The 23396-nt window shown below is 42.3% G+C and overlaps 1 pseudogene; it reads left to right on the top strand.

Annotated features, from left to right (window-relative positions):
• The first annotated feature begins 271 nt into the window (after positions 1-271).
• Positions 272-1148, top strand: LOC118315998 (annotated as a pseudogene).
• The last annotated feature ends 22248 nt before the right edge of the window (positions 1149-23396 follow it).

Here is a 23396-nt window from a genome sequence, read left to right as displayed (position 1 = left end):
AGTGGGATTCAGACTTATGCTACTTTCATTACTTCTAATTTCTATTCTCGTCCTTTTAGATCTTAGTGCTGCATTTGATACCATCGATCACAAAATTCTGTTACAGAGACTAGAACAAAGTGGGATTAAAGGAACAGCACTAGAATGGTTTAAGTCCTACTTATCTGATAGATTTCAGTTTGTTAACGTTAATAACAAATCTTCCATTCATACAAAAGTGAGACATGGAGTACCACAAGGTTCTGTACTGGGACCGATACTTTTCACTCTATATATGCTTCCTTTAGGCAATATTATAAGAAAACGCCACATCAATTTCCATTGCTACGCTGATGATACCCAGCTGTATTTATCTTTAAAGCCAGATGAAACTAATCAGGTCGACAAACTTCTGGATTGTCTTAAAGACATAAAGGCCTGGATGACTTTTTTACTTCTAAATTCAGAAAAAACTGAGGTCATTATACTCGGCCCTAAACACCTCAGAGAAACATTATCTGATCATATAGTTACTTTGGATGGCATTACCTTGGCCTCCAGCTCTACTGTGAGAAACCTTGGAGTTACCTTTGACCAGGACATGTCCTTTGACTCACACATAAAACAAGTCTCTAGAACAGCCTTCTTTCACCTGTGCAATATCAAGAACATTAGAAACATCCTCTCTCAAAAGGATGCTGAAAAACTAGTCCACGCTTTTGTTACTTCTAGACTGGACTACTGTAATTCATTACTGCTAGGATGCCCCAATAAGTCTGTGAAAAGCCTCCAGCTAATCCAAAATGCCGCAGCTCGAGTTCTGACAGGAACTAGAAAAAGAGATCATATTTCTCCAGTGTTAGAATCTCTGCATTGGCTTCCTGTAAAATTCAGAATAGAATTCAAAATACTGCTCCTAACCTACAAAGCCCTTAATAATCAAGCTCCATCATATCTTACAGAGCTCCTAGTTTCATATTATCCCAATAGATCACTTCGCTCTGTAAATGCAGGATTACTTCTGTAAAAGTAGAATGGGAGGCAGAGCCTTCAGCCACCAGGCTCCTCTCCTCTGGAACCAGCTCCCAGTTTGTGTCAGGGATGCAGTTACCCTGTCTACATTTAAAGTTAAACTTAAAACCTTCCTTTTTGATAAAGCTTATAGTTAGAACTGCTCAGGTGTTTAATAAACCATTTCTTTATTATGCTGTTATAGGCCTAGACTGCTGGGGGAACTTATATCATGAGCATCTTTCTCCCTCTCCCGTTCTCTCCTTCTCCCTCTTTCTCTCCCTTTATATCTCTCTCCTTCTCCCACCTTTTCAATCTCTCTCTCTCTCTCTCTCTCTCTCTCTCTGCCCCCATGTATCTACATTACATGTCACTAACTCTGTTTTCTCTCTCCCCTAGTAGATCTGACCCCAGATCTGCAGGATCCAAACCCGTCATTATTATTATTACTATCATTATTATTAATAATATCATTGTATTTATAAGTATCAGTTTTCACTAATTATAAGTATCAGTCTGGTAGAAATTAAAGCAACTGTTATACAACCCCTCTATCCCCCGATATGTTTACAGTACATGTCACTAACCCTGTTTGTGTTTTCTATCTCTCCTAGTGTATCTCTGACCCCAGAGCTGCAGGACCCAAACCCGTCATTATTATTATTGCTATTATTAATATTAATATTAATATCATCACTAATAATGACAACAACATAATTGTATTTTTTAATTATAAGTATCAGTCTGGTAGAGATTACAGCGGCGGTTGTACAACTGTCCTCTCTCTCTCTTCTCTCTTCTCCTACTGTCTCACCTCCCACCCTCTTTCTGCCCACCTCTACTCTCTTCCTCCTCTCTCTCCTCACCCCAACCGGTCGAGACAGATGACCGCCCACAACTGAGTCTGGTTCTGTCAGAGATTTCTTCCTGTTAAAAGGGAGTTTTTTCTCTCCACCGTCGCCAAGTGCTTTGCTCATTGTGGGATTTGTTGGGTTTTCCCTGTAATATTGTAATATTGACCTCACTATGTAAAGTGCCTTGAGACAATGTATGTTGTGATATGGCGCTATACAAATAAAATTGAATTGAATTGAATTACACCTCCAAACTCTGTTAAATGACATAGCTGATTACCATCTCCATTAGGGTAACATATTAACTATGCATAAGTAACTCATACAACCCAACTTCGAAATCACTGAACTATCCCTTTAAAGCCTTGTTTTACCTCAATGAAATATGTTTTTTATTTGCCTTTTATAAAGTGAAGTAATTGATTACAATGATAACAATCAACCAAATCTTCTGCATTAATGGAACAGCTGGTTGTGGATGTCTCTTGGAATCACTGACCTCGATTCGCAGAATTGTGTTACAGAGTTAAGTCAAATTTCCTTTGATTGATAGGTATAATTGATAAGTGATAAGTATAAAATAGTATAGTGAGTATAATTGTTCATATTTCTATACGAAGCCTTGTTTTGGGGGTGAGAGAAAGAGAGATAATATAATAAGCCTGGTGACAAATGATTAAATGTATGGAAAACACTGAGAAGTGTTGGTTCATTAAGATACTGTGGTGGGACAGAGGACATATGCTGAGTAGGCGCTCCTTCAATCTGGCCCAGGACACATTTACATTCACACAGGTAAAAACATTTTTGGGACATTATCATCCCATGCTTTTATAGCCGACATACCATTACCCACTGACTCACATATCATCTTTGTAGAAAGCCCTGGTGATGTGAGCTCTTATGAACATCACAACTGTCACAGGGTATTCCTTTTTTTCTGTCAAAGGGTTTCCTTAACAGCTGCAGATCAGTCAGATGGCAGAGAGCTGCGTGGGTAGTAAAGGGAGAAGAAGAAAAAAAGATCAATAATTCATGAATTGTATGTTACAGTCTTTGACTTGCCATTCATAGGAACAATGCTTTCTTTAATTTCAGTTTAATGGCCCTAATCCCAGTTTAACCTCTGGTGTTGTTCATGTCCTCACTGAACACATAATTCAAACATGCAAAGTGTAGACTGCGAAAAAAGTATGTAAACCCTGAGGCTAAGCTTAAGGTTCACTTGTAACGCCATTTATGTCATATTGTGTTGAGGTTTGGAGAAATGCATATTAGACAAATATAGAAATAATATAGAGCCCTGTACCCTACATTTCCAGATGTTGTGATTTAAAAACATTGGAAATACTTTTTATTCATGAACAAGGCCCACCTGTCTGTATACTTCTCTTAATACGAAGGAAATTATAATATAATAGGGTTGTTTATCTTTGAAACATGTAAAGTGAGAACGGATGTGAAGCGCTCTGTTGAGTTTCAAAAAAGCTTTGAAATGTGAATGATTAAGGAATATGTACAATGATTATAATGTAACATATTTAAGGAGTATAATTTATAATTTAGTTTACAGATATCCTTGGTTATTTTATGAATGGTATAGGACAGGCAAAAAGTATGCCTTGAGCTTTCTGCATATTCCTTTTTTTGGTTATTGGCTTGAAAGTTTTTTGTTAAATTGTATGAATTTCTTTTTTGTTTATTATAATGTATGTAACCGCAAAATATAATGTGTGAGGCACTTGATGTGAACCCTAAATGAGAAGTTGGCTCAGAAGGTGCAGCAGGTGGAGCTACAGAGCAAGCTGCAAATGGAGAAGGAGGAAGCAGAGTGAAGGGAGTGGGAAAGGAACACTGACAGGCTTCAGGTCAGACCCTCCTTGTGCATGTGATACATTATGTATTATACATCATATTATATCATATAGTATGTATGTTATATTGTATAACATGTATAATATATCATTTGTAATAGATAATATACAGTAAATCATATATTTGTAACATATAATATAGATTTCGATGAGGTAGACAGTGTCATCCGCCAACCAAAGCTCCTCCAGTCCAAGTGTCCTTAGGCAAGATATGAGTGTATGAGTGGATCGAAAAAGCGCTGTATGAATTTGTGTGTTAATGTTACTTGTACTGTAAAGCGCCTTGAGTCTTCGATAGGACTGGAAGAACGCTACATAGATACAGTCCATAATATTGCATGATAAATCATTTTAATAAAATAAAAATCATAACATCTGCCAGTGCGTGCCTTTTCTAAATATAGTGTAAATACAGGATTCATGGTTCTGATTACCACAGTATTACATTATTTGTTTTGCTTCTTTCAATATTTAAATATGTCAATGTTTCATAGTAGAGTTAGTATCTGCTTAGTGTTTGTGATTCTCTTCACATTGCAAAGATAATGTGGGGTGGGTGACATCACAGTAAGTAACATCATCCTGAGTTATTATATTATCAATAAAACAGCTGTTGTTGGACACAAGTTTAACTATAAAGTTTCTACCCATATATCAGTTCAATCCTTAATGTCCCTAAACTTCCTATGACTACAATATATTTGCTGCTCAATGGCACTAAAACATTTATAATATAAAGACTTAAAGGTCTTGTTACAACCGCTGACATTCTCTGTGAACACATATGAACATGTATTAAAGCAATAGACTGGAAGAACAAAAAATCTTTCAAAAATGTTAATGTGGGGCTCCGATGCTACCAAGTGAACTATCCAGCGCCCCATGTACAGAGGCCCAAGTCCTCCTGCAGTGACTGTGTTTTTCGGTTCCAACCTAGGCCCTTTGCTGCGTGTCTTACCCACTCTCTCCCTCCTTCATTCTAGCAGCCATCCTTAAAGGCTTAAAAAGGCACAAAAAGAAAAAGAAAAAAAGATGTTGATGAGGGTATGACTATAATGATGGGATAATGTCACAACGTACAATAAGTGAAGGGCACATTGAATAAGACAAGTAGGGTTCCTGAAAACTGACTGTATACATTATTGACTTGTACTTGAGAGTGTGTGTGTGTGTGTGTGTGTGTGTGCCCATATGAGTCACCTAATAAAGTGTTGGTTGTTACCTAGGGCTAATTTACTGGTCGTGACGCAGGCTGAGTACAAAAAAATGACCAACAATGGGGAAAAAAGTGAGAGGTTAGAAGGGGAATACTGCTTAAGGCTTCATAATACTCCAAATTCATAGAGACATTGAGAGTGAAATATTTTGAACCAGCAGAGAAACTTGCTTTTTCCTCAACTACCAAAATCTTTTTCCTTTGCTTCAAATTTCCAAGGCTAGTGTTTTAGGATTACAATGTTGTATCTGTAAGTTGTTGCACTAAACGACATAATGTAACTTAGTGCCAAAGTCTTAAAAATCACAGCTGTTTCAGTTCATAGGAAGAACACAGACAGTGCATTAAACAGTAAAGATCATAAGCAAAGTGATGTTCTCACAAAGAGAAGCAGCCATTATACATTCTCTTTGCAAATAATACATAATTGCCGTGTCACGATGGGATGGGTTTAGATGGCAGGCGTACAGCTCCATTTGAAGATGACCTAAATGATGAGTGATTAAGTGTAATTTGCACATATTATTATTAGCTGGGGGTGACAGAGTGGCGCTAATCATCTGCTGGGTGGAGGGGACAGCGGAGATGATCAAATGTACAAACAGCCTCGGTGATCAAATGAACAAACCAAGTAAAACGACTGGATGTTCATTTAGTTTGATTCCAGTGACCATTACCTGAAAGAGACTCAAGACTAGGTTTCTAAAATGTGTTAACTTGATAAAGTTAACACATTTATATATATTCTATATGTCGCTGTCACTAACGGTAATGCTGAGATTTTAACAATTGAAAGAAAAAGGCACTAATATATATATATATATATAGCTCCATATATATATATATATATATATATATATATATATATATATATATATATATATATATATATATATGGAGCTGGGTATTGCTGCCTGATGCACCTACGACGGTGCAGTGTCATCAGCCGGGAGCCACCCTTCATTGATATTTCGCTCAATTAAACCCGGGAAATATCACAGTGGTGGAGCAACGGCAGGGACATCTCCCTGCCACCCCCTTCAACTAACCCTAGGACCCTTGCCTTCCCCACACCTTCCCCAGGGCCTTTCCTGCCAACTCCTTGAAACCCTTCTTCAGCTTGGCACCGGTCACTCCCACACTCCTCAGGAGGTGTTGGGTGGATGCTCTGACAAAGCCTCTGCAGCCGACCACCCTGCTTCTCTACACTCAGCTGGCAGCTCTGTGTTCCTGTACTTTTTCCTCTCGTATGCTGCCTCCATCCTGCTGAGCTCTGGTCCACCTCACTGTTCAGGCTGAGCTGGACCATAGGATCAGGTCTGGGCGCAGTTAGATTGTGCCCCAAACCCAAGCCTTCACATCCTGTCCAGTTGCAATACAGCGATGGCTCAGGATCGGTACAGGTGGTGCCACGACCGAATGCTGCGGAATGTGGCTGAAGTCCAAGAGGCACGCAGGCTGCAGGCGACCAAAGACCAACCATCAGCACCACATCAGCTGATCCATTTCGTTGGAAGAGGAGCTGGGGCTCAGAACATTCCCCGGAGGGAGAGATCACTGTTGACACCCGGTGAGCGATTGGAACTTAACAGTGGACATCGATCGGCAGCTTAGGTTCCATTTGTCTCCTGCGATCAGAATGATTTCAAAGGCTGCTGTACAGAGGATGGGAGAGATTGACTAACCCATCTCTTTCTCAAGTTGATGCCAACCAGTTGTAGTCTCCTGTGTTGTATAGCAAACTTGGAAACTGCTACAAGAGTTGGACACCAGGTTCTGGATGCAGGTTGGGATGTGGAAGAATTCGAGGGCAAAGGTGATGAGCTTGTGCAGAACGAAGGCATTTTCCAGATCCAGCCAGACAACGTGGAGGTCATATTTTTTACGCTTGGCTGTCTGAATCTGCTCCCAGATCATGGTGGCCTGAAATCAGCCCATCTACGTGGTGTTGTGTCGAACTGGGAGTTTGGCTCAGCAGGGCAGGGCACATGTCCTAGTAAGCCAAGTGGGATGTTCTTCTCACTGTCACCAAGTTGACTCTTGATTTGCTCCTTTAGCTCCTGCCCAGCGGCTTCCAACTTCCCATTTTTATTATCCTCCAGTAGACCTTTGGCACACTTGTAGGGGTCCCGGAAGAATCTTGTCCTCTCCTTAAATGTTTTACTAGAGTAGATGCCATTTCCTGTATTCTGGTACGTTTTAATTAAGTGTCCGGCGCCTTTGTGTGTTAGTATTCCAGCTAAATTTAACCCCCTGCCCTACGAGTGGAGTGGTATCGTCTTGAAAATAGAATGTTCCATTTTGCACAATAAAAGTGGGATGCAGATTTCCAGGACCTATTTATAATCTAATTTTCTATTCAATTATTATGTTAAATCAGTTTTACTAGCGTTGTTAGATTGTTTTCAGCCCGAACAATAGGGGTAATATTTCATTTAGCTTTATTTTGAAGAAATTGTTGACAATTGTAATCGGTGAATCAACTCTTGCATTTTGGTATATGCATGTGTGCGTCTCGCTCTCAGTCTGTTTTGGGAACAGAGAGACAGGCATGTTGACAGAGTATTCAGCTTCTAAATGTAATTCCGATGTCGATGCACAGTACCATAACTATGTTCCGGAAGAGCGACGTAGCACAGTTCAAATGTGCAAAGCCAAAGTCTGTACTGAACTGTGTTTTAAAGCTTTGGCAAGAATTGGTGTCGGATTGTTCTCCACTATGTTCTTTTGAAGTGCCACCGCAAGCTCAGAGTCATGCCTCGCTGCATTATGGGTAGTGCAGTTTTTTATGGGATTTGTAGAGAACAAATGTGAGGTGTATTTCTACTGCTACAATTTGTTTGTGTGTTTACCTGTGATCAACGACAGGTGAGGCAGGGCATGTTTATTTTATTTTGCATTTGTTTGACTCCTGCTCGCGCACAGGCTATTGTTTTGAATAGACAAGGGGTAAGGCGTGGAGCTCAGTTAGCTGGTTTGAAAGCACATAGTGCCAGAGCTTCCTCTGTTCAGACTCCAATAGTTGACCATATTTGGTTAGGTCAGAACCCAACAGGTGGTGATCCACTAAATCAGATGCAAGGCATTACAGATTTAATCAAGCAGCTAGGTTGTGAAATAGGGAGACTGATCTCAGCTAGTTTTTCCCAAGCAGGCCAGGCCTGTGATAATGTCTATTCTAACACTCCTCCAAACACAACTCAAAACCTGGACTGGTCCAAGGTGAACCTAATCCTAAAGTCTGACATTAAAGAGCCACCTCACTTTAGAGGTGATAACTCAGATTGATGCACTATAACTGAGTGGTAAGAAATTATGCAAACGTACCTGACAAGAAAGGACTGTAGTAGAACTAAAGATGTTGTTTAAAATCTGCAATTGCAACAATCAGCTCTAAGACATTGCCAGAGATCCTGTTTGTATCTTCACTATTCTCAGAGAAAACTTTGGGGATGCAATCTCATCAACGACCCCATTAAAGGATTTCTATGAGACCAGCCCAAGGCACACAATTGTTTAGATGACTGGATAAGACTCAATAACGCTATTGACATTGCTGAAGAGTGCCTGCGAAGATGGGGAAACAGAGGATGACCCAGGTCATGAAGTGACCAGGATGTTTCTTAAACATTATCCAGATCCCATCCTACATACAGCCCTTAGAGGTAGACCCCTTGAGAAATGGACTATTGGAGAGGGTCAGGAAATTATTGACAACCACCATAGGGACTGTCAATTGGCCAGGGCATGTAAGCCACAAAACATAGTAAAAGTTAAATGCTACCCAGGCAGAAACACAAGATTTCAGATTTCTCAGTATGAGGGAATCTTCTCCCGTGACAAGCTTGATTGTGGAGAAGCAAAGCAAATTGTCCACACTTCAGATGGCTAAACCAGAGAACAGTAAAGGATGCATACCCATTGCCGCACCAACCTGATGTCCTAGCTTCGCTGGGTGGGAATTGCTTTTTTAGCACTGTGGATTTAACATCAGGATTTTTCAACATCCCAATACATGAAGACAACAGCAAATATACGGCATGCTCTACCCATACTGGGCTGTATGAATATAACTGAATGGCTCAGGGGCTTTGCAGCAGCCCAGCAACATTTGCCAGGATGATGACGTCAATGTTTGGGCATCAGAATTATCTCTCCCTTCTCTGTTATCTGAATGATCTCCTTGTGTTTGGAAAAAGTGAGCAGGAGGCACTGAGTCGCATAGAGATGATCTTCTCCTGCCTCAAGGAGCATAACCTGAAGCTGGCACAGAAAAAAAGTTATATTCCCTGATAGAGTCTGTCAAGTTTTTAGGTCACATTGTAACTGCAGAAGGTATTGCCACTGACCCAGCAAAAGTGTTTGCAATCAACCAGGTGACAGCAGTGGACTTGATGGAGGATGATGGCAAAACCACTTCACCAACCAAGATAAGATCCTTTTTTGGCATGGCCAACTACTACTCACATTTCATCAAGGCATGGCAAAGCCACTGTTCGGGCTGACGGCAGGGCAGAAAACAAGAAGAAAGATGGAAAGCCATGTACTAGCAAGTCAAGACGTCTAAAGCCTGAGGACTGGACCACTGAATGTGAGCTGGTAGTGTTAGGGTCTACCAGTTCCCTGTCCCTATGTTTCTGTGTTGTTTGTTTGTCTGTTTGTCTTCATCGGTTGGGCGTGGCTGACCTACTTCCTCTTCCCACCACTTCACCTACTAACCGGCTCCTGCTTACATACCCGATCCTCCTCTTCAGTCTTCGCCAGTTCATTCAATAATCTCATGTGGTAAATGCTATGGCTAAATCCAGTTCTCGTACCATCTAGTTTGTGCTACAGTCTGTCATGCTTCCAGTATTTTTTACCTTGCTCTCCTCTGCCAGCAGATCACCTCCAGTCTCTCCGCCTGCCAAGTCTAGCCATTTCACATCACTCGGATCCCTCTGGCTCTCGTTCCCCTGGATTCTCCTTCCTCTGCCCAATGGATTTCCCCCTGGATCTCACAGCCAAATACCTGAAGGTGAAAAGAGACCAAGACCTATAGCCTTCGCAAATAAAACGCTGTCCAAGGGACTTCCTGTTATGGCGCAGTGCTGAGCGGTGGTGTGTTGGAGCCCCTGAATTTGGTCCAAAGTAGCTGACAAAGCAGTCTTATTTAGCTCATACATTTTCCTCACTTTGTCAGTAACTAAGGAACTGCTTCAATGTCACCAAAACCAGCAAAGCAGACCCAAAAGACTAGCAATGTGGCTAACAATCTTAGTGAAGAAGCATCGGAGCCTAATGTGACACCTGTGGGTCTTATAGCCCGATCTCAATCCTTAATAATGACCTGAAAATTGTATGTAAAGCTCTTGCGATGAGATTGGAATCAGTTTTACCTCAAATGGTTTATTTGGACCAAAGTGGATTTGTGCAGGGAAGACAGGGCTTCCACAGTACAAGGAGGCTGCTCATTATTTTCTTTGAAAAATCTGGCCTCCCTGACCACTCTGTGCTGTCGTTGGACGCAGAGAAGGTCTTCTACAGGATAGAGTGGCAATATCTATTCGATGTCCTGGAGAGAATGGGTGTGAGTGGGAATTTCCTCAAATGGGTTCAGCTCTTGTACTCCAACCTGCAAGCTGAATTACTATCCAAAGGACTTGTGTCAATGCCCTTCAGACTTAACCAAGGAACGAGGCAGGGTTGCCCCCTCTCCCCCTTACTGTTCATCCTGGCTATTGATGCACTTGCCATGCCAATTCGCAAACATGCTGACATAAAACACCCATTCAAATAAAGTGTTACCACTTTATGAACACCCATTCAAATAAAGTGTTACCCACCACGGTACGCGGACAACGTAATTTTATTTCGCTCCAGATTAGGAAAAACACTACACAGCCTCCTGAATTTGATAGGAATATTTGGCACCTTTCCTGGCTATAAAATAAACAACTATAGCCAACTATAACCCCATCACGGAGACTACATGCTTTGCGCCATTCTATCTAATGTTTGGTAGGGTACTCAGGTTGCCTGTTGAAATCATGTTGGGTAGCATGCTGAGAAATGAGGGTGTGGTGGCTCATGACACCTACATTGAATCTTTCTAGAGGGACTTCAGAGAAGCTGTGAAGATCACCTAGATTAACACGACAGAAACACAGAAGAAGCAGGCAAGGGAGTATAACAAAAGGCTCACGGGTGTCTCACTTGAAGTTGGTGATCATGTTCTGTTGGATAACAGAAAAGACAGAGGAAAGGGTAAATTGGCTGACCTGTGGGACTCAACTGTACATGTTAATACATGGAAGGATTTGTCTGAGCACATGGTTGAAAATCCTATCTCTAAGAAAAGTAAGGTCATCCATCGAAATTTCATTTTTGCCAGTCAACTTCCTGCCTCTGAGGGGGCAGTTGATGAAGTGGAAAGTCTGGGTGTTGAACCTTCATTTGGCACAGAGAGGGAGTTAGGAGAATATATCCAGGCAGAACAGCTGCCTGGATACTGAATGGCCACTGTCCTGAAAAATCCAGTATAAGGCAGTCTCTGGGAACCGGGAGGAAAGTCCAAGTGCGGTTACCTTAACGAATTGGCTTGATATGGGCGGTGCACCAGACTGCACCAGTTCAAGAAGCTTTGGCTTTGTCAGCCAACAGCAGCCCCAGCAGCAAATGTATTGTGAGTGACACAAGTGGCACAAGCAAACAGGAGACATTGCATGAACCCTGGGACAGTAGGAGTGGCTAGTTCATGTCGGTGTCAACTCTTGCGCGATGAGGTTTAGAATGGGGCACTTTATTTCAACCCTTCGTCAGACATACACGGCCTCATCAGACGGTCTCTCATTACACAGTGGCCATAAACTGTCAGTAACATGGATGGATGTCCGGAGCCCATTCTCACTGTGGCTGCAACTACGTACACAAACACAGCGTGCAGCGCCAACCTTCTTCTTCTGTCATACACACACACAACAAAACCCATATGGCCACCTGCTTAAAGGACCAGGCTCGGCTCATAACAATGCGCTGAGTTTGTAAACTTTGAAAGAGTGACAAGTACAAGATATAAGGTAGGGTTGACCACCGGCTCACTGGCTACCATAATGTCTGTTGTTTACTACACTGTTCTTCTTCTTTGTTTTACGGCGCGCACCACTCTCTACCGCCATCTATGGCCGCCAACTGTCACTACACGATCATCAGACCCTGGTTTGCTCGCAGTGTGAAAGTGGCCAATTGCCGAAAAACCCAGGTCTACATGATAATTTTGGTGTGAATGTGTTACGTTTGAATCAAGAGCAGAACCCAAATGCAGAGTGTGAATTAACAAGTTTATTCAAGGTACTTAAGTACAAGTCCAGGTTTCCGGAAAGGGGAAAAGCAAGTCCAGGTTTCCAGGGAGGCGAACAGGTCCGGTGGGTTCCGAGCAGGAGTGGTTCCGTCAGAGTAATACAGTGGTCGGCTGGTGGTGGTTGTCTGGTCCGGTTGTCTTGACTAGGATCTGACGCAGAGTGGAGGAATGACCGGGTATATGAAGCAGCGGTTGATTGTGGTAGATGAGATGCAGCTGGAACCCTGACTCCCGCACATCAGACTCCACTCCTGCAAATAGGACAGACAGAGGGGAGGGAGAGAGAAGAGACAGAGATACTACCTAGGAGCAGCAGGCCTAACAGAAAGAGGTATAAGTGGTATCAGTGGTGTAACTGGCTCAGTAGTAAAACTTCAGTCAGAAGACTACTTGAGTCAATGTGTATGGTTATGGGAGAACCTGCTAGTAAAGAGCCATTGGCTGCTTTGTTTAAAGCCCCTTTGGCTCTTATAGAGAATTCAGGATACAGGTGCTTTATCAGAGGGTCATTGGTTATATGTATAAGGTAGGGCTGGGTGATAAAACAATAAAGATAATTATCAAGAAATAACTATTCCTCAATAGAAATATAAGACATGGCGATATGACTTCGATAGAACTCATTCCATCCATGTTTTGACAGACAACACTAATAGCCAATGATAATGAGAATAGTGCCGTGCCGAACTAATCATGTGGCTGAAATGTAGAGTTGCAGCCACGTCATGTTAGGTTGACACGCACAGCAGAGTGTAGTAGAAGCAGCCGGCAGCAGCTCACGTGTTAATGTTTGGGCTACTGCAGCCTGCACATCAGTCCGTCAGGAGTGAGAGCGAGATAAGAGAAAATTATGTCAGAAAATTTTAACACGATCGACAGCATGACGTCCCGACGGACACAGCCCAAGGCTCAAAAGACGAGGAGATTGCTAAAAAGATGGGTCTGAGGAATTCACATTTAAAGTCCGACAAGAAGCAGTGTAGTAGCGTGCACTGCAAACTGTTGAAAGCATTTGAAGCAGTTGTATTTATACAACTGCATTATACAGCAGCAGTTGTATAATGTTCTACAGTGCATTTGTCATGTTCAACTTCTGACAGAAAATAAATAATATTTAAACCAAAATTAACTTTGATTTAAATATAAAGATATCTTCACATCTCACAACTTTTAAGCTTGACAGAAATTGTGATTTGACTTATATCTCGATATACACTCACCGGCCACTTTATTAGGTACACCTTGCTAGTAAAAGGTTGGACCCCCTTATGCCTTCAGAACTGCCTCAATTCTTCGTGGCATACTTTCAACAAGGCATTGTTGTCCACATAACTGCCGCTCACTGGATATTTTCCCTTTTTCGGACCATTCTCTGTAAACCCTAGAGATGGTTGTGCGTGAAAATCCCAGTAGATCAACAGTTTCTGAAATACTCAGACCAGCCCGTCTGGCACCAACAACCATACCACGTTCAGTGTCGCTTAAATCCCCTTTCTTCCCCATTCTGATGCTCTGTTTGAACTTCAGCAAGTCGTCTTGACCACCTCTACATGCCTAAATGCATTGAATTGCAGCCATGTGATTGGCTGATTAGCTATTTGTGTTAACAAGCAATTGAACAGGTGTACCTAATAAAGTGGCCGGTGAGTGTATATCGATATCGATCAATATGAAAAAAATTATCGTGATAAGATTTTTTTTTTACCTATCGCCAAGACCTAGTATAAGTGCATATTTCTACCTGGCAAAGTGTTTTGCTGTCCTATTGGATGACTCTGGTCAAGGTTACCCCTATAAAGCCCCCATATTAAAGAGTTCTCACCTGTCTAAAGTTTGCTCTAATAAAGGAGGGGTGGATGTAAGTATTCCAGCTAACTTTAACCCCCTGAACTACGGGTGAAGTGGTATTGTCTTGAAAATGGAATGTTTCATTTGTCGACAAAAAAAGAGGGTTGCAGATCCCAAAACCGCAAAATAAAAACAAAACAAAAATTCCCACGCAGAGTCAGATGGGGTCTGGAGGAGGGCTAATACTCATCAGTGACGTCTCTGTTGACCTCCAACTCTCCGTCCAAGGGTGCTTCATCCTTCTCAGGAGAGGAAACTTCATCCTCGTCCTCATCGTCATTGCCGTCGGGTGGCTCAGACAACTGGGGAAGCGGAGCCCCTGGTAGAAGTGGAGGTCCTGGACGGTTGGTCGGGATGGCGGCGATGGAAATCCTTTGAGGTCGTTGTCCAGGACATGTTGTGCAGGGACCCAAGACCTTTCCTCATGGCCGTATCCCTCCCTGTCGACGAGGCACTGGAGGCCCATCCCTCGACGACGGGAATGAGCCGATGGACGGTGTAGGTGGGACCCCAATCGATCAACCGTGGAGGGGGAGGAGGCGGAGCTGCAGGGACCAGGGGACTCTCCCGGACAGGCTTGACCTTGGAGACATGGAACGTCGGGTGGATCCGCATGGATCGAGGCAATTTCAGCCTAACCGCCGCAGGGTTTTTGACCATCTGTACATGGAAGGGGCCGATAAACCTGTGTGCCAGCTTCTTGGATTCCACCCATAGAGGCAAGTCCCGGCTGGACAGCCACACCCTTTGACCCACCTTGTAGGTGTGGGCCCTGGTGCGGTGGCGGTTTGCTGCGGCTGAGTAGCGGTCAGCAGAGCGTAGGAGGAAGGCTCTGGCTTGTGTACAGGTCCTCCGGCAGCGGCAGATGAAGGCCTGGACTGACGGGCAGGAGACCTTCTCTTCAAGGGCAGGGAACAGAGGAGGCTGGAACCCGTAGGCATACTGGAAGGGGGAGAGTCCTGTGGCCGAGCTGGTCAGGGTGTTGTGGGCATATTCTACCCACAGGAGATGCTGGGACCAGGATGAAGGGTTCTTGGAGACCAGGAGGGACGGAACGAAGCTCGTGGTGTGGGACAGAAGGCTGAGGTGATATCCGGGAAGGCGACAAGAAAGGGTAGTCAGAGGCAGGCAGGGTCGATACCAGGAAAGCAGTCCGAACAACGCTGGAGAGTCATGCATGAGAACATTGAACAATCTGGCAGTGAGTGCAAGGTGGAGAGCAGCATATGTAGTCGGTTGATTGAGAGGCCGCTGTGGTAACAGGTGAGTGGAGTTGGCTTGATGAGGAGGGAGTGGCTGGCAGACAGATGAGGAGGAGGAGGGGCAGGTGGAAAAGTACTGGGAGCATGAGATGACTGAGGTGAGGAGAATGCAGACTGTGACAGCTACAAGTGATATAGAGAAAGCAAAACTGTCTGAACGTAAATTTAAGGTAGTCCATAGGGGAGCAAACATTGGGGAGGAAGGTATAAGGAAAAGGAATGCGACGCTAAATCAACATATCCAAACTTGAACCAAATAACTATAACAATGATCCTGTAAATCTTTGTTTTTCAATCGAAGAGCTGCGCAGAGGCATAAAGAATGGGGGAAGAATAGCACCAAGGAAGGGTGGCATAAGGTATGAGATAATTAAGAGATTAAGCGATCATGGTTTGGAAGAAATATTGGCCCTTATGAACAGCATATGGAAAAAAGGAAATCTCCCATCAGCTTGGAAGCAGGCGGTGGTGGTCCCTATTCTAAAGCTAGGGAAAGATACAGCGCAGCCAGGATCAAGCAGACCTATTGCACTGACAGCAGTGCTTTGAAAACTCATGGTTAGAATGGTGACAGATAGGGTAGTGTATAAACTGGAAAAGGTTCATGCCAGTGCAAAGTGGGTTTCAGAGTGGTAGGAACACCATTGACTCAGTGATCTCCCTAGATTCTGATGTAAAGATAACTTTTGTAAATAGAAAGGGAGTGATTGGAGTTTTTCTGGATATAGAGAAAGCTTATGATACGCTATGGAAGTAGGGGCTAATCATAAAGCTGTATGATGCAGGAATATGGGGGCGCATGCTCAACTGGATTAGACCGTGAACTTGTCACGGTGGTGCAGGAAGAGGACCCGAATGAAGAGTGCGGTTTGATAAAAGTTTTAATATATTGAAAAGAAAACAAACTTGCGAAGTCCAAAGTAAAATAAAAACAAAATCAAACTAAAGCAGTCCACGTGTATTGGAACGGAAACAGGTTATCTCTCACAGAACAGGTAGCAAACAGGAACCGACTGAGGAAAACTCACAGGTTGTGGGGGGAAATAAACAGACGAACAGATAAAGACAAAGGGAAACACAGAGACTAAATAGACACAAGGAGGCACAGATGACGGGAAACAGGTGAGACACATTAGGAACAGGTGTGGACAGTCCCGGGGGCAGGAGACAGGAAAAGTAAAGTGAACAGAAACAAGCCCGAAGAAAAGGAAGTGCAGACACCAACAAACGGACTTCAGAATAAAATAGGAAACTCAAGAATTCACAGACAGGGGATAACAAAGGTAACTAAACAGAGGTACACGAGCAATCTTAAATGATTACCTAAAAGTATTAATGCAAAGTGTAAAAGTGATATTTAAAATTTTTTTGGTGTTATTCACCGGCTGGTGACGTTGTGGTTACGTCATAATCCTGCAACATTGACTTAATTACTGGCGCGTCCTTAATCATATTTTTATTATGCCGATGAGTGCACTATAAAGTCCACTACATCGAATTCCCTAAATAGTGAATAGGGGGTAGTGCATGCATGGACTAGTTTTTTAGGATGTTTCTAATTGTGCAGGTGGGAAAAGGCTGTCCTAGAAACTTTATTTCTTGCTTTTATTTATTGCTTTATGTGTGAGTCAAAGGATGTGCTTTCTAATCATTTTGCCTAAGAGAAGCATATATAAAGTGAAAAGTATCGGTCCCAGAACAGAACCTTGTGGACATCCATGACTTACTTTTGTATGAATGGAAGATTTGTTGCCAACACGTCTTCAACTACCTGCTCTGGAAAAAATTAACCCGAACAGGAGACATCGTCGAGCGGTGGAAGGGCCCTTAGAGGAGTTCCTCTATGGAGAAGGCAGAGTGTGAAGACTAGGGAGACGTCTCGCCCATATCCCTGGCAGAAGTCGCTGAGGTAGTTAAGAAGCATCTAAGTGCCAAGGCGACAGGTGTGGATGAGATGCTGAATGCTCTGGACATTGTGGGGCTTTAAAGTCACATGGAAATCAGGAGCAGTGCCTGCAGCAGAAAATGCGGAATTGTGGGCCAGTTTTTTAACCTAGCTAGGTTACTGGGGGGGTCATGGGATTATGACGATCCGGTCCACATGTGTTTTGTAGATTTGGAGAAGGCGTGTAACCATGTACCCCAAGAGCCATCTGGGGGTACTTTGGGAATATGTGGTACCAAGCTGTTCGCTACTGGGCATCCAGTCTTTGTATAACCAAAGTGAGAGGTTTTTCCGTATTCCAATTCATTCTCTGTTGGTACCCCTTGTCTACAATCCTGTTTGTGATTTTCAAGCTTCGGCCCCCGCTTTTTGCCAATAATGTGGTTGTGTTGGCATCATCAGTCCGCAACCGCCAATGCGCACTGGGGCGGTGTGCACTCAAATGTTAAGCGGCTGGGATGAGGATAAGCACCTCCAAGTCCATGGAGGCCATGGTTATCTGACGGAAACCATGTGGATTGCTCTTTACAGGTTGAGGGTGAGTTGCTGACCCAAGTGAAGGAGTTTAAATATCTCTTGGGAAAAATGGATCGGGAGGTTGACAGGCAGACCCTCTGCTCAGACCCTCACCTATTGTCATGAACTCTGGGTAGTGACCGAAAGAGCAAGATCACGAATACAATGAGATTCCTACGTAGCGTGGCTGGGCGCAGTCTTAGAGTTAAGGTGAGGAGTTCGGACATTTGGAGAAAGCGCTGAGTAGAAATAATGCTCATTTGCGTCGATAGGGGTAAATATATAACATACACATAACTATACACATATAAAACTATATATATATAACAATTTGTCAGATGATCAAAACATTAGATTTAAACCTACAGAAGTAAAATTAGCTCATGATATTACATCATCAGTTCAGATCTACTTAGATGGACTTTGTCTATTCAACGGCAGTGCAACAATTCATTGAAGTAAGAAAAAAAGAATAAAATGTACCTCTGATGATGAAACAGTGGCTACTGCGGAGCAAGAGTTGCTGGCCAACAAAACATGAATGTATAGTCAGAAAATGTATTGTTTATCATAGCGACCGTATTATCAGCATGAAAAATATGTGAGCAGGGATCTTTTATTGACACTTGTAACAGCAACACATGTAGCTCATCATTTTAGCAGTTTCATACAACAGTACACAACCTTAATAAGAAAATATAATATCAGATACTTCTAAGAAAAGGTAATACTAGTAATAACAATAATTATAATATACTACTAGTGAGTACAGGTTTGAATAGAATACAATAACGTGTGTGTGTGTGTGTGTGTGTGTGTGTGTGAGAGAGATAGAGATAGAGAGAGAGAGAGAGAGAGAGAGAGAGAGAGAGTGTATGTAGTGTCTGCACTTGAAAGGGAAACAAAGAAAAAAAGAGTCAGTCCAGTGACAGAAAAAAACACGTGGTAAGAAATTATATCTGGAATACAGCTAAAACCTCATCAGTCTGCAAAGACAAGGTTTTGCAAAAAACAAAAGGTCAACTGCTTATTTCTTCAATAAACACACTAATAAAACCATACATCAAGTTTGGGTTAGTGACTAAGGAACTAATCACAAACTCCCATGGTGATTATTTACTGGTGGGCAGGGATTTCAGTTTGACTCCTGATGATTGGAAGAATAGAGAATAACGATAATGATGGAGTTTTTATCAGAACCAAATTATCTGGAGAACTTTTAACAGTGATAGGTGGTTTAAGCCTAATGAGAAAAGGACCAAACTCAATTTCAAAGCATATCACAGAAACTAATGAATCAAACACCCCCTGAAGTGATCACTCTGTATTAAATTAAAAACTAAGAAAAAATAAACTAATAAATACAAAATTGAAATAGATATTCCAATAAGATATTATCGGAAATTCAACAGTTACAAATGAAAAATATTGGAATGACATTAAAAGAAATATATTTTAAAAATTGCCAAAAGAACAACTCTGAAATTACTGAGTACAGAGGAAAAAGATCAATAACCTGCTGTCTCAACTGGATGGACTTTACCTCAACAAAGCACAGAGGGCATAAGCAAAGTGGATTAAGGATAGAGAGGAAAACCTGTCATATTTTTACAATTTACACAGGTACGTGAATAGGAAATTGCAAACAGTCTCATAATAAATGGGGAAGAGCGCACCGAATGGAAATGCATAACACAAGAAATTCTGGATTTTTATAAAAAATCTGAGGAAGATCTGAGAACTGGAGAATTGTATTGTACTGTTAAAAGATCGGACTCGTCTGACCTTTCAGCTCAATGGCTTCATTATCAAGCAGCTAGGAATTATCTAGAAAGAAATTTAAATTAAATGTGGACAAATGCCATCCATTTCTGTGATGCAGTCCAGGGATTGTGAAGGGCTTTGTATTGTTGGCTGAACTAAAAAAATAAATACAGGATTTGTTGAGCTCCTTCAGCCATCCATCAGTCTCTTTCACTGCACAGGTGACATATTTACGCTGGGGAATATAACTAAAGCATGAAACGGTCCGAACATGAAAAATATGGTACATTCATTAGCATTGCTGTGTTCCTATCAGCTAGTTAAATCGTGACAAGAGGAACTCTGCAAAAGGAATGCAACAAGAAGAATGAGAACAGGAGAAATTTCTTAAACAGTGCATTTTTGTTGTAATGACATTACCCGCATGAACTGGGCTTTCTCTCTCTTGTTGCTACTCAGATGTTGAATTTCCATATAAAAGAGATGGAAGAAAGAGGTTAGTGTAGAGGATAAAGGGGAGGACTGAATAACCAATACAATAAGCAGTCCTGATCTGGCCTCCTCTCAGATGCTCATCCTCCAACAGAAACAGAGTTTTAATCTGAAATTTTTGCTCTTTTTTCTGTTTTGGCTTTTGTGTGCCACTGCGAGAGCCGTTAGACCTCTAATGGTTTTCAAGTGTTTTTGTTGGTGTGGATCCCAGGATGATCCCAACCTCTCTAAATGCTAATGATGTGTGTAGGTGACTGATAGAGATTTCAGAGAGTCTTGCTTTAGACCAGTAGGGAAGCACAGGGAATATAATCAAACAACAGCTGCTGATGCGTCCTCATTTCAGGAAAAAATAATCATACTGGCCCAGCAAGAGTTAAGAGTTTTAGCCTGAGGTTTAGGAGCTACATGAGGAGACGTTCGACGTCATCGTTTTTCACATAATGAACAGGCTCGGCGTGATTCAATGATACAAAAAGAAGAGTAAAGAGTAGTGAAGAGTAAAATGATGATGTCCGGTTTACACATCAATCATCTTTCAGACTCACCGCCAGCTTCAACTGTAATCTTCTGTAGTTAATGACGTTCTGCAAACACCATCTCAGTTAACTAACTGATAGTGACATTTCAGCTGTGCTCATTTTCAGTCTGACTCACAAATGTAATGTTAAATGAACTACAGACCATCCTGAGGTGGGGTCACAGCAGCAGTGATCCAAGCAACATGTAAATAGTCCCACCTATGAGTACTCAGTAGTCGTTACAACATTAATGAGGCAAATTGTGGCTGGTGTGATCCTATCACACGATCGTCTGGGGTTTTACCTGGTTACTTATGGTGCGTTCACAAGTTTGTTCGCAAGCAAACATTTGTGCTTATTTGTGTCATTCATGCAAAGGTTTGCCCGTTCTTCCTTCCACTTTCTCCGACAAACCTCATCTGAACAAACTCACGCAGACAAAGACAAAAACACAGATAAACAAGGCAGACCGGAATGAATGGGAAAGCCATGCGCGCGCATGATACAAATATCAACCTAGTTGGGCTGCACACACAGCGACAGTAGTGATTCTCCATTTATGATACTATGACAGGACGACTGAGGACAGTGACAGAGGGAGGATCTCAACGCTCATAGGGCTATCATGTTGCGAATATGTTGCCCGAGCGATGGACGCACAGGTCAGTGCCGCGAAATTCGCGACTTTTGGCGTCTTTGCATTGACTTTGTAGGTAATCTACCTGCACAAAAAATTTAACCTTAACCTCCTGAGACCCGAGCCTTTGTTTGTAATGCATTTTCAATTTCTCCTAACTATTTAGGGTTAGTAGGACCTGATAAGTATAAACAACTAAGCATTGTCTTTGTACAGTACATGCCTGGGCCACTGTCATGTGAAACTCAAGGAACTGCCTTATGCCGTTTCTTGGTCTACCACATGTTGTCTTGGCAAAACAACAGCAAGATGTTGGCTAAAGCGAGGTCAGTGAAGTGCATCATCATCTGAATTGTCCACTTCTTGGTGCGGACACTCATTCGGTAGTACCTCATCATCCAGTCTACCATGTCAACCCCATCTTTTCTATATTCTTGCTCATCACCAGTGTCAGTGCTTTTACCATGCTGATGTTTACGCATAGGTATTCTGGATCGCTGCACATCTTTATATGCATGTGGACTGAGTTGTGGCTCACCATCATCACTGCTTTGCTCATCAGATTCTGGTGAATCAGGGGGAGTGTGTTTATCACGTTTAGATGCATGTGGATGGAGTTGTTGTTCAGTGTCACTATCATCACTGCTCTACTGATCAGAATTGGATGAATGAAAAGTATTCATCACCTAGTTCACCAGGATCATCGGCATAACCATCAGAAAAATCCTCAACCACAGAGACAACTCTGTGGTTGAGGATTGAAGCATAAATAATAAAGTTTCAACCATAAAATTTGATGAGGCTTTGTACCTTGTCCACTTTTCTCTCTGGATCGACTGAAGTACAACTTGGCTGAGGCGCCTGCCATCTTGTTTTCACGCTGATTGGTATAGTGTGATATTGCAACCACTAGAGGGTACCACAAAGTGTCCACTACCAAGGACAACAGGTCTAAGATAAGCAAAATTAAGTATCAGGTGCAGAAACCCCTAAATGTCATGTCCCCATATAAGGACACAGGGTCACAGAAGGTTTTAAGAGTGAGTAAGATCTGTGACTTAAAAAAGGGTGCAAAGTGGGGGCCAATGACCTCTTCCCTACTTAAAATCCCACTGTGGCACCCTTGATTGGACAGCAACCATCTTCAAACTTGCCTTTTATTTTGATCTCAACTACAGACCTATGTTTCATGATTGCATGTGACACTATCTAATATATAAGAGTGACATAATAACTTTTTAACGCATGCCAGGGTAAGTGGTTCTTCCTGTTAGAGAGAGAGAGAGAGAGAAAGTGAGTGTGTCTTTGTGTCCTGCTGAGGCTGTCGTATTGTGGCCATCTCTCCATATACCTTACCCAAGACCCGTCAGTGATGCTTTAATAGCTCACTAGTCACATCCTGTTCTCTTTTTCTCAGCAAGACCTGTGCGCATTTTCAAAGCACAGAGGTCTGTTCTGCTCTGCTGCTGCTGGGCCCTCTTTGATGCTGAGAATAGTAGAGACAGATATGAAAGAAGATCAAACTGGAACCCTGATGCCCCCCACTCCCAAACTACTCACTAAAAGGTAAATGAGAATTCAGAAGAAAAGGAAGACATTTCCTCAGTTTCCTTCTACCTAGTTTTCAGCTTGACGTGTATTTAATGATTTCTACAACATGTCCTTAATGTCCTCTTCATTTCAAACTCCCCACCACTGTTAACAATGGGCCACTTGCCTTACTAAGGATTTTTTCGGGTTTGTTTTCTTTTTTTCACATGGAATCTGTTGTGTGGCCTAAGCAAATAATCGTGTTTGTTCCCTGTCAGCTAGGATTGATTTGTTAATCCAGTATGGATTTATCTTGAATAACTGTATGCTTTTATTTCAAAAATAAAGACAAAATGAGTTGAAACCATCATAACAAGATTACAGCTATACACGAGGAAGGTGTGCTGGAAAAAGGCTCAACATGCACTGGGGCAAGAGATTCACTGATACAAATCTTATATTATGTCTTCCTGCATTACGGGTGTCATTTGCTCCACAGTGTTTCCACTGCTTCCAAACCTTCAATAGTGATATTACTAGTTAGTGTGGTTAAATTATGAATTATGTTCATGTTGTGAGGCTGGACTGGAGCATTACAGCACTGTGGG

Source organism: Scophthalmus maximus, chromosome 7 (genome assembly GCF_022379125.1).
Source record: "Scophthalmus maximus strain ysfricsl-2021 chromosome 7, ASM2237912v1, whole genome shotgun sequence".
In the NCBI taxonomy this organism is placed as follows: Eukaryota; Metazoa; Chordata; class Actinopteri; order Pleuronectiformes; family Scophthalmidae; genus Scophthalmus; species Scophthalmus maximus.
The sequence above is the reverse complement of the archived record's forward strand: the minus strand, read 5'-3'. Positions and strand labels throughout refer to the sequence as shown.